Source organism: Passer montanus, unplaced genomic scaffold (genome assembly GCF_014805655.1).
Source record: "Passer montanus isolate IOZ18808 unplaced genomic scaffold, ASM1480565v1 scaffold22, whole genome shotgun sequence".
Lineage (NCBI taxonomy): Eukaryota > Metazoa > Chordata > Aves > Passeriformes > Passeridae > Passer > Passer montanus.
The window spans coordinates 9,532,459-9,541,330 of NW_024366815.1; the positions used below are offsets into that span (position 1 = coordinate 9,532,459).

The following is an 8,872-nucleotide window of genomic DNA, read 5'->3' on the forward strand; positions in this document are numbered from 1 at the left end:
TACTAGAAACAGACAAGTGTCTAACAGTCTATTCAGCATGCTACAGCCGTAAAACAGAAGAAAACTGGACTGTCTCCAATACAAAAGAAGATTAGACTTATGTATAGCTATGCATTTAGGTTATCAAAAATAGTATTTTTGACAGACAGGTTTCAATGCCTTGCAGAAGAGTTTGGTCATTGGGTTTGGTTCACTCTCTGTATAAAGGTCCAGTCCCCAGAGAAAAAGGGGCATGTGTTCTACCAGTTAACACAGCAAAGCTGTAAGCAAAACCAAAGTGTTGTGTGCTGGTTCAATATTCCAGTTAATGTGCAAAACCAGCAGGCCACACCCCCCTTTCTGAGCCTGAAGCAGCACCGCAGCCCTCACCATGAAAGCAAACCTGGTTTGCTTCTACTCTTCTTCTGCCTCACTTCACAATGACTCTATTGCTCACATTTAAACCAAACCATTTGCTTTCACACACATTCTTTGTCTTATATATACATTATTCAGGTGCAGGTTCATCCAGCTGACCATATCCCAAAAGCATGATGCCATCCCACTGACTGGAAAGGAAGACTGGATCTCTTCCCACTGCATTCATCTCAAAGAATGAGCCAAGGTCATATAATTTCACAGTCTGTAAAAGTGACTCCCTCACTTATCACAAAAGTCTTTCTAGATTCAATCAAGTTTTGTCTGATGCTTCAGCACCTTGGATGAAAGCAACTGATGAAATATCACATTTTACAACGATGTGCATAAACTCTCTACAGGATAAAAGCAAGAACACCAGATTGCACAATTTCCACACCTCCAGAGGCAATTTTCCATTCCATACTTTTAAATGTAGTTCAAATGGGGTATATGAGGTGTTCAGTTTTAAAATAAAATAGCAACTTCATTTCAAAACTGGGAAAAATTCCAGAGCAAACCAGAACTCAGCACGGTCCAGTCCAGGTTCAGAAACATGTTCTCCACAACTTTCTGATAAGCTTCCCTAACTGATCAAGTGGATCACTTCCGTTTACAAACAGCTGTTTCAGGATAATCTGAAATTCAGATGGAGAATAATAACTGCTTGAAATGTTAAAGGGTGAAGTAAAGGACAAGTTGAAGAGAGGCACAGAGTATTCTAATGGCACCTGTATTTCACATTCCCTCTTCTCTTTGTAAAGTCTGCCATGCTCCTAGTTAGAAGTTAAACTGAGTGAACTTTCTAAACATCAGAGCTATGGCATGAGGCGATTTACAGCCTTGTCTTAAAGTTTTTTTTTCCTTTTTCATGTAAAAACAAACTTAAGCAAACTTCAACAACCTGACTTGTTACAGAACAACAGATGCTACAGAAACAATGTTGTCAGCACAGCGGAAATAATGAGAGTGATTGTAAAAAGGCTTTTGAGAAGTTTACCTTACAAATAGTTTTATGAAAGGTTTCACTTCCAAATTGACAGTGAACATTTGAGTTTACTTCATTATTGTCTTGGCTTTGGTCGACCATATATTCTACAATTCTCATTCACAAGAGACAAAGGGGGACAGGGCACTTCCAAAGTAATAATAATAGTAGTAATAATAATTTCATTAAGCTTGTCACAATCCTTCTGCACAGTTAAAAATTAAAAAGTGATTTTTTCTTCAGCACTGAACAAACAAGCTAGAACTGTGACTACAATGATACAGAATGTGTTTAATCTAGATTTTTCCAGCTGTACATTTAAACAAATACAAAAGGGATTGTTGTGGGTGTTAAGAATGCAAATACTGTAAAACACACTGTTCTCTTGCAATATACCTGAATCCAAGTAATTTTCACCTGTACAACAGGAAAACTTGCCAGCTACTACTTCTCTGAACTGACTACAGACATTTCCACATGCCCATCTCCATCTATTAATAATGCCACAACTTTCTTGAAAGAAAGAACACAGTACCAATGTGAACCATTCCCATACTCAAAAAGCATACAGAGAACCACTGAATCAGGTTTTTGTGACTTTGCTTTAAGTCACTTCAGGACTGATGATACAATGCAAATTATTGCCAAATCAACAAACTGATCTTTGTGATTCAGAGTCCAGCAAGAGTCATCCCCTTCTTTTGTTAGAAAACAAAGAATAAAAGGAATAGAGTAAGCTATATTTTTATCTCGGGCATAGCCATAAACCCAGAATGCCATCACTGGGACAGGAGCATTCTCTTGAATTCCAGCCCATGAGATGCCTGTTGAAACTTAGCAGCTTTTTGCACAGTACATCCTATTTCTTTGCACAGGGTTTTGCAGTGCACTAGACAAACTTACGTTCACATTCACATGCATTCAGTGAGGCATTGCTTAAAAAAAAAAAACTTTGAATAGAAGTTCCAGGCACAGAGCCCAATGTGCAAGGCCCATATCAATATAAAACATAATCCAAACTACAAAGAATTCACAATACAATTAAATACAGTCAGGCAGCATGCAGGAATTCATAAAGCTGCTACAAGCAGCTTCTGTTGAGCACAGCCTGCTCAAGCAGAGCAAGTCTGGCTGTTTACAGGGTAAGTTTGCAATTATAAGAGCACTTTTAATAGTAGCAATGTAATTTTAATCAGCCTCTCTCCCCATTACTCATACCTGCTCCTATGTCATCCTTGACTTCTGCTGGAACAACCATTTTTCAGGCTGCATAATAAAATAGATTGGGAAACAGACCCAGCACAGGACAGCAAGCCTCACAGAAAAATAAAGGGTATTTTCTAACCCAGACTGTTTCCTCAGTGCTTCTTAGTATCAGCTTTCAGCAAGAAATACTCCAGCACAAAAGAAAAGTGACACAAGAAACACATGCAAAGAAAAGCACGTGGAATAATAGAAACGTTGGTGAAACTGCATCATCAGCCTAAGCAGGTATCACAAGCAGAGTGGAGATAAGAGTTGATGTGTTTGCTGCTTTTACCCTGGCACAGTTAAAAGGGGCAATCTGAATACCATTGCTCCTAGCAAATAAGATGATTCATAGAGTTTACTGACACCTGTATTTGTCCTCCTTGTGACATCTGTGCCTCTCTGCAGGTGGAAGCCAGAGTTTGCTTTGGGCCAGATAGGCTTCACAAATAGTTTTTAAGAGATTTGTGTGCTACCTCAGGATTTTGAAATTAAATGCTACTGAAATTCAATTCCTCAGACTCTCATAAAGAAGCAAGATAACATTTAAAGACACTTAAATCTGTGGTTCTCTAAAGTGTTTATTCATCTCACATTACTCCATTCACTAACCACTTATAGGTGTTTTCCAATCAACATATTCAGTGATACATTGCTTTGTGTAACCATCTTAAGCAGACAGAACACAAATAACAAAAAACATGCAGAAGAAAAAAAAAACATTGACAAAAAAAGACACATTGAAAGCATTTTACTTTGTGAATTCATTAAAAATAGAGAAAAAGAATTTACCAAAAAACAAAACCAAAACCAACTAACTAATCATGTCAGTGGTCAGCATTAAACACTGAAACCAAAGACAAGTAAAGAAAGGAGACATCCGAGTTATTCTGGTGTCTCTCATCAGTGTAAACTCACGTACTTAACTTTTCACATTTTGGATTTCAACTAAATGTCATATACATAGAAAAAAATTCTTAACTGCTGCATCACTGGCAACCTTGCCAACTTTTGGCAAATTGGAAATGTGACAACAGGCACTTAAATTACTACATGTCCCTCTAGCTTTAGAGGTACCCTTTAAACTGAGCTGTTTAAAAAAAAGTACAATCAGCTTACAAAATTAACTAGTTGTTTTGTAATTCTTTTGTTCTAATAATCTCATATTTTTAAGGAGTAAAAGGTTTTGTTTCCACCCTTTAGGCTGCATTTGCCCTTTAAATGCAGCAGTGAGCCTAGGTAGAGGGTGAAGTCCCAGGGCAAGGACATGGGACTTGCTCCCCAGCACTGTGGAACAAAGCAGAGTAACCACTCAACTTTCAGGGCAGCTTTCAAGCAAAGACCAACTTCCCTTTAAGTACTCAGGCAGGCCTACCAAAACTGCTGCTTGAAGTTACCAATCCATAAACTGCAAAAAAAAAAAAAAATCTAAGTCTGCCATTTCTTGACTTTAATACATACTTGAGCAACAAGAAACTGATAAAAACACTGCCCGTGTGCCACATGCTGTGACTTCATGAAAGAAAACCAGAATAGCGAAGAGCTGCAGTGACGGACAGAGGAATAATGAGGGGAACAAGTATTTTTTTCCTTTCCAGCTGCCCAGGCTCTGAGAAGCAGCTTAAAGTTTCAGAGATCCATTAGCCTGAAGTGAATATGAGTGCTGGGCTACAACATTATTTGTATAAAATATGCTGTGCCACTGAAGATGTCAACAGCCCATCTATTCATATTTGCCTGTATACTCCGTATACTCCAATATCTCTATTATCCCTATTTTACAAGTTGTCCTTGATCCACTTCAGACAAAACAACACAGATGGTCTAAACCCATAACTGATAGCTAAACCATCTTATTTCAGCACATCAGCCTTCACCAGGAAAATTATGGGGCAGCAGCCTCTGACAGCCATGCTGAGGCAGGAGAGATGCCACACGAAGTCAGCCAAGTTAGATCCAGAGTACAATAAACATGATTTCACAAGCAGCTAATGAAGATCCATAAAGGGATCTTGGCTCCCTTCCACCTCCTGCCCTTGAACATGGCACAGAGGTGACATTCTCCCACTTCCCTCACCCCACAAATGCCTGCCATGCCCATCCCATGCGCTGCTGGTGCCTCTGCCTCGCTCTGCAGCTGCCCACACCTCCGGAGATCTGTGTGTTAGGCAACCAGACAGGGGCAGCCCAGGGAAGCACTAACGCCGACACGCTGCGCCGGAGCAGCTTCAACAGGAAGAGCAGAAGTCCACAGTGGGGGAAAACAAGATTCCCAGTTTATTGCAGCACAGAGAAGCAAACCCAGGAAAGGCACAGAGAGGCAAGGGGTGCACACTCGGCAAATGCCATCAAGCCATGTCGAGATACAAAAACACCCCTGATTAGTTTTTTTGCACTAGTTGATAGGTATTTTATGGTATTTCATGAGCTTCATAATGAGTTAAATCCTATTTGGCTTGTATTACTTGACTAATGCTGTGGCATCCGTCCCAACACATTCCATGAATATTGCTTCCTGTACCAGAACCTGTCTTGCTCTACAAATAAATTCTTAGTAGAAAGATCACATTATATTGAAATATTATAAAATTGCATTATTCTCTGTATTTTCAACAGAGGTGCTGCCTAGCAAGAATTTCAAAGAATCATAGAATGGCCTGGGTTGGAAAGATCACCTAGTCCCAAACTCCTGCCATGGCCAGGGACACCTTTCTCTAGACCAGGATGTTCAGAGCTTCATCCAGCCTGGGCCTTTCAGGGATGGGGCATCCACAGCTTCTCTGGGCAACCTCTACCAGTGCCTCACTTTAAGCCCATGTTTCTCTAAGTTTTCAAATCATAGTTCTTTGTATATTTTCTTCAAGTAAACATGTGAGTACAAGTGCTTCCACTCCTCAGGGAAGTGTTTTCAGGGTACATCCACACTGGCTAATGCCGTGTCAATACAGCAGGATTCCATCTCTACCTGAGGCAGCTCCAAGGCAGCCCGAGTGCGTTCCGGGCAGCACCCCAAGTGTTGAGCAGCAGAATAAATCAGGCAGCATGCTGTTCCCAGGCTGCTCCCAACAACCAGAAAAACTTGTTGAAACTTCTCCCACATGGTAGTGCTCAGTACAGACCTACACATGGGTCTGAGAATTGAATTATAATGAAGTAAGTGAGTATCCATACGTGACTGTAAGTTTTCTGGTTTGCCTGAACAGCTTTAATTAACATACCTTGATTTCCTATGCAAGTGAAAAAAAAAAAATCAGTAAGAGCTGGTTTGCTGCCTCACTATGACTTTTCAAGCATCACACTATTCTGTCTTGGTGACAGCAATACCCAAGACCCAACCAAAGTTTCCATTCCAAATGTATCTACAAATTAAGTATCCACAAACTTACAATTCTATAACAATACACATGGCATCTACAGTTGCAAAGGACAAGTCTGAGAGGCTGCTCCAATGCAGCCTCATCAAACCCCCCCAGCTGGCACTGACCTGCCTCCTTGGCTCCTGGCCTCATTGCCTATGTGGTCAGTCCTTAGGGACAGACCTGCCCCACACGGCAGCAAAGGTGACCAGAAAAGGTCTCCAAAGACAAGGAAGGCAGCAAGCCAGACAGCCACCCTTCCAGACAACCTGGCTAGACATCACCCCTCCAGCCCTACATTTTAATATCACCATCTTAAGCACATGGGCCACACCTCTCCCTTGACTGTCTCCAACCTTCACCCTTGAAGAGAAAAACTTCAGTAGTTTCTTGATGCCTGGTATCACCGTTTGGGAGCAAAAGATGTGGGAAGAAAAAAAGCATTTTTCAACAGTAAGGTCCCTGATGCAGTGGGACCATACCCATGCCACGATGTAACTTGTTCTTCATGACAGGGAGGAGAGCTCTGTTCATGTGAGGCACAGCCGGAGGTCCGAGAGAGACAGGCACCGGGAGGTGTGGGGCACAGCCAGAGGGTGTGGAGGAACCACTACTGCTCAGTGCCAGACCCGGTGAAAGGGTTTAGGGGCACAGATACGGTGCGGTGTAGGGCACAGTCAGAGAGCGTGGGGGCCAGGCACTGCCGGCTGAAGTACACTCAGCGGGGTTGGAGGAGGAAGTCTGAGAGTCTGGAAGTATGGCACAGGAGGGCGCGGATAGGGACCAGGGATGCAGGTGCGTCCAGAGGACGAAGGTGGGGAGCAAAACAGCTCAGCGCGGAACAGCCAGGGGTTTGCGGAAGAGAGCAGAGGTACGCGGGAGCAAACAGGGAGTCTGAGAGGAAGGCGGGCAGGAGGCAGCCCGAGACCCGTCCCGTCCCGTCCCGTCCCGTCCCGCCCTGCACGCCCCAGCGCGGGACAGACCCTGCGGAAGAACGCCGAAGGCTCCTGCTCCCAAGATCCCCGCGGTGCCCCGCGCTCCGGTTTCCCGCTCCCGCCGGATCCACTCACGTGGCCGCAGCGCGCCCCACCTGTCCCCGCTCCGCCGGGCGGCAACTGCGCGGCGGCTCCGCGCGGCCGCGGGAGGGCGCGGAGGGGGCGGGCCGCGGCAGCGCCCTGCACCGCCCCGCACCGCCCCCGCTCCGCCTTCGCCCCGCTCCGCACCGCCCCGCTCGGCCCCGCACGGCTCCGCACCGCCTCCGCACTGCCTTCGCACCGCACAGCTCCGCCCCTCGCACCGACCCGCTCCGCCCTGGTAGCGCCCCGCACCGCCCTCCGCACCGCCCCGCTCCGCCCCAGACCGCTCCGCACCGCCCCGCACCGTCTCTCTCGACCGGGGCTCAGGGCCAAGGGTCAGAAACCTCCGTGAGCGAGACCACAGAAGGCCGCAAGTGAGATCCGAGAGTTGGAGCACTTCCCCTGTGAGCAAAAGCAGAGGGAGTTGGGGCTGTTCAGCCTGAAGAAGTCTTCAGGGAGAGTTTAAAGTGCCTCTTAGTGCCTCAGCGGGGCTACAGGAAGGTTGGGGAGGGACTTTTAACAAGGGCATGTAGTGATATGACAAGGGGGAATTCCTTTAAACTGAAAGAGGGTAAGTTGAGATTGGATATTAGGAATAAGTTCTCCGTTGTGAGGGCGTTGTGGCACTGACACAGGTTGCCTAGAGAAGTTGTAGATGTCACATCCCTGGCAGTGTTCAAGGCCAGCCTGGAGTTCTGAACAACTTTGTCTAGGGAACGGTGTCCTTCCCCCCAGCAAGGTGGTTGGAAATAGGTGCACTTCAAGGACCCTTCCAAGCTAAACTGTTTGGTGGTCCTCTGACACCTTACTGCTTTTGTAACTGTTGTGGTGTTAAGGGGTTCTCCAGATGCCCCTAGGACTCAATCTCACTAGCATGGAGGAGGGAAAACTGCAACGTGGCTTCTTGGTGTTGCTTTGGGATCCATGGCAACTAAGTGTCACTCAAGGCAACACCAGGAAAGCGTAAAAATTCCTTTTTTAAAAACAAAACAAAACAAAACCAGTCAGCTCTGGCTCACTGCTTTTGGGAACACTCGCACCCCCAGAAAATGCAGTAGTCCTCTCTTAGAGGGTATTCAGCACGACAGTAAATGACCCCAGTGACTCCCATGGGGCACAAAGAAAGGTAACCGGGAATTTCTAGTGTGTAAACAGGTGCTCCATTTTAGTTGATCTATCACTTTAGTCCACAAAAGGCTAAAAATTGCAGCTTTCTGAGATGGTTAGCATGGTCAGCAGTCAAAAGACTGCAAAAACAAGGAGCAGGGAGAGGATATGAAGGCAACTTGAATAAAAGAGGCAAACTCATTTGATGACGTAAAGAAATGCACAAGATGAAGGGTCTGTGAGCTAACACTGGGAAATGAATGCATGGTCAATGTCAATGCAGAGATGTATAAGGAGTGTCTGAGTTGGAGGACAGCAAGAAGCTCAAAGCACAAACCTGAAGTTTGTGATAACAAAGAGGCAGAACCAGCACAGAAAGCTTGTTAAAAGTGTGGAAACATTATGAGAGGCTGACAAAGAGATGGCAGGATGTGGAAAACAGCTTCTAACAGAGATCCTGCAGAAGCTCCATAACACTGAGTGATTGATCAGGGTGGGGAGTAGGAAGAGGATCTTCTCCTGTAGGATTTGCTTCATGCTTCTATTGGAATTGCTAGGATTATGACAGATTATGAAATCCCTGGGCTTTTGAAAGAGTGTCTTAATAAGATCATTGGGTTTGGCCAAAAGGGATGTGTCAAAATATGATAAACCATTGAGCAATACTGTATGTCTCACCTAGGAGGGGAAAATCACATAAC

The 8,872-nt window shown here is 44.8% G+C and overlaps 1 protein-coding gene across 1 annotated transcript in view; it reads right to left on the reverse strand.

The window, feature by feature from the left end:
- The window catches only part of ELOVL7 (ELOVL fatty acid elongase 7), a 32,006-nt gene extending 24,882 nt beyond the window's left edge, over positions 1-7,124 (reverse strand). Inside the window, exon 1 of the mRNA XM_039710001.1 lies at positions 6,972-7,124. The gene's annotated coding sequence lies outside the window, so the exon portion shown is untranslated. The remainder of the gene's footprint in view (positions 1-6,971) is intronic.
- Between the last annotated feature and the right edge of the window lie 1,748 nt (positions 7,125-8,872).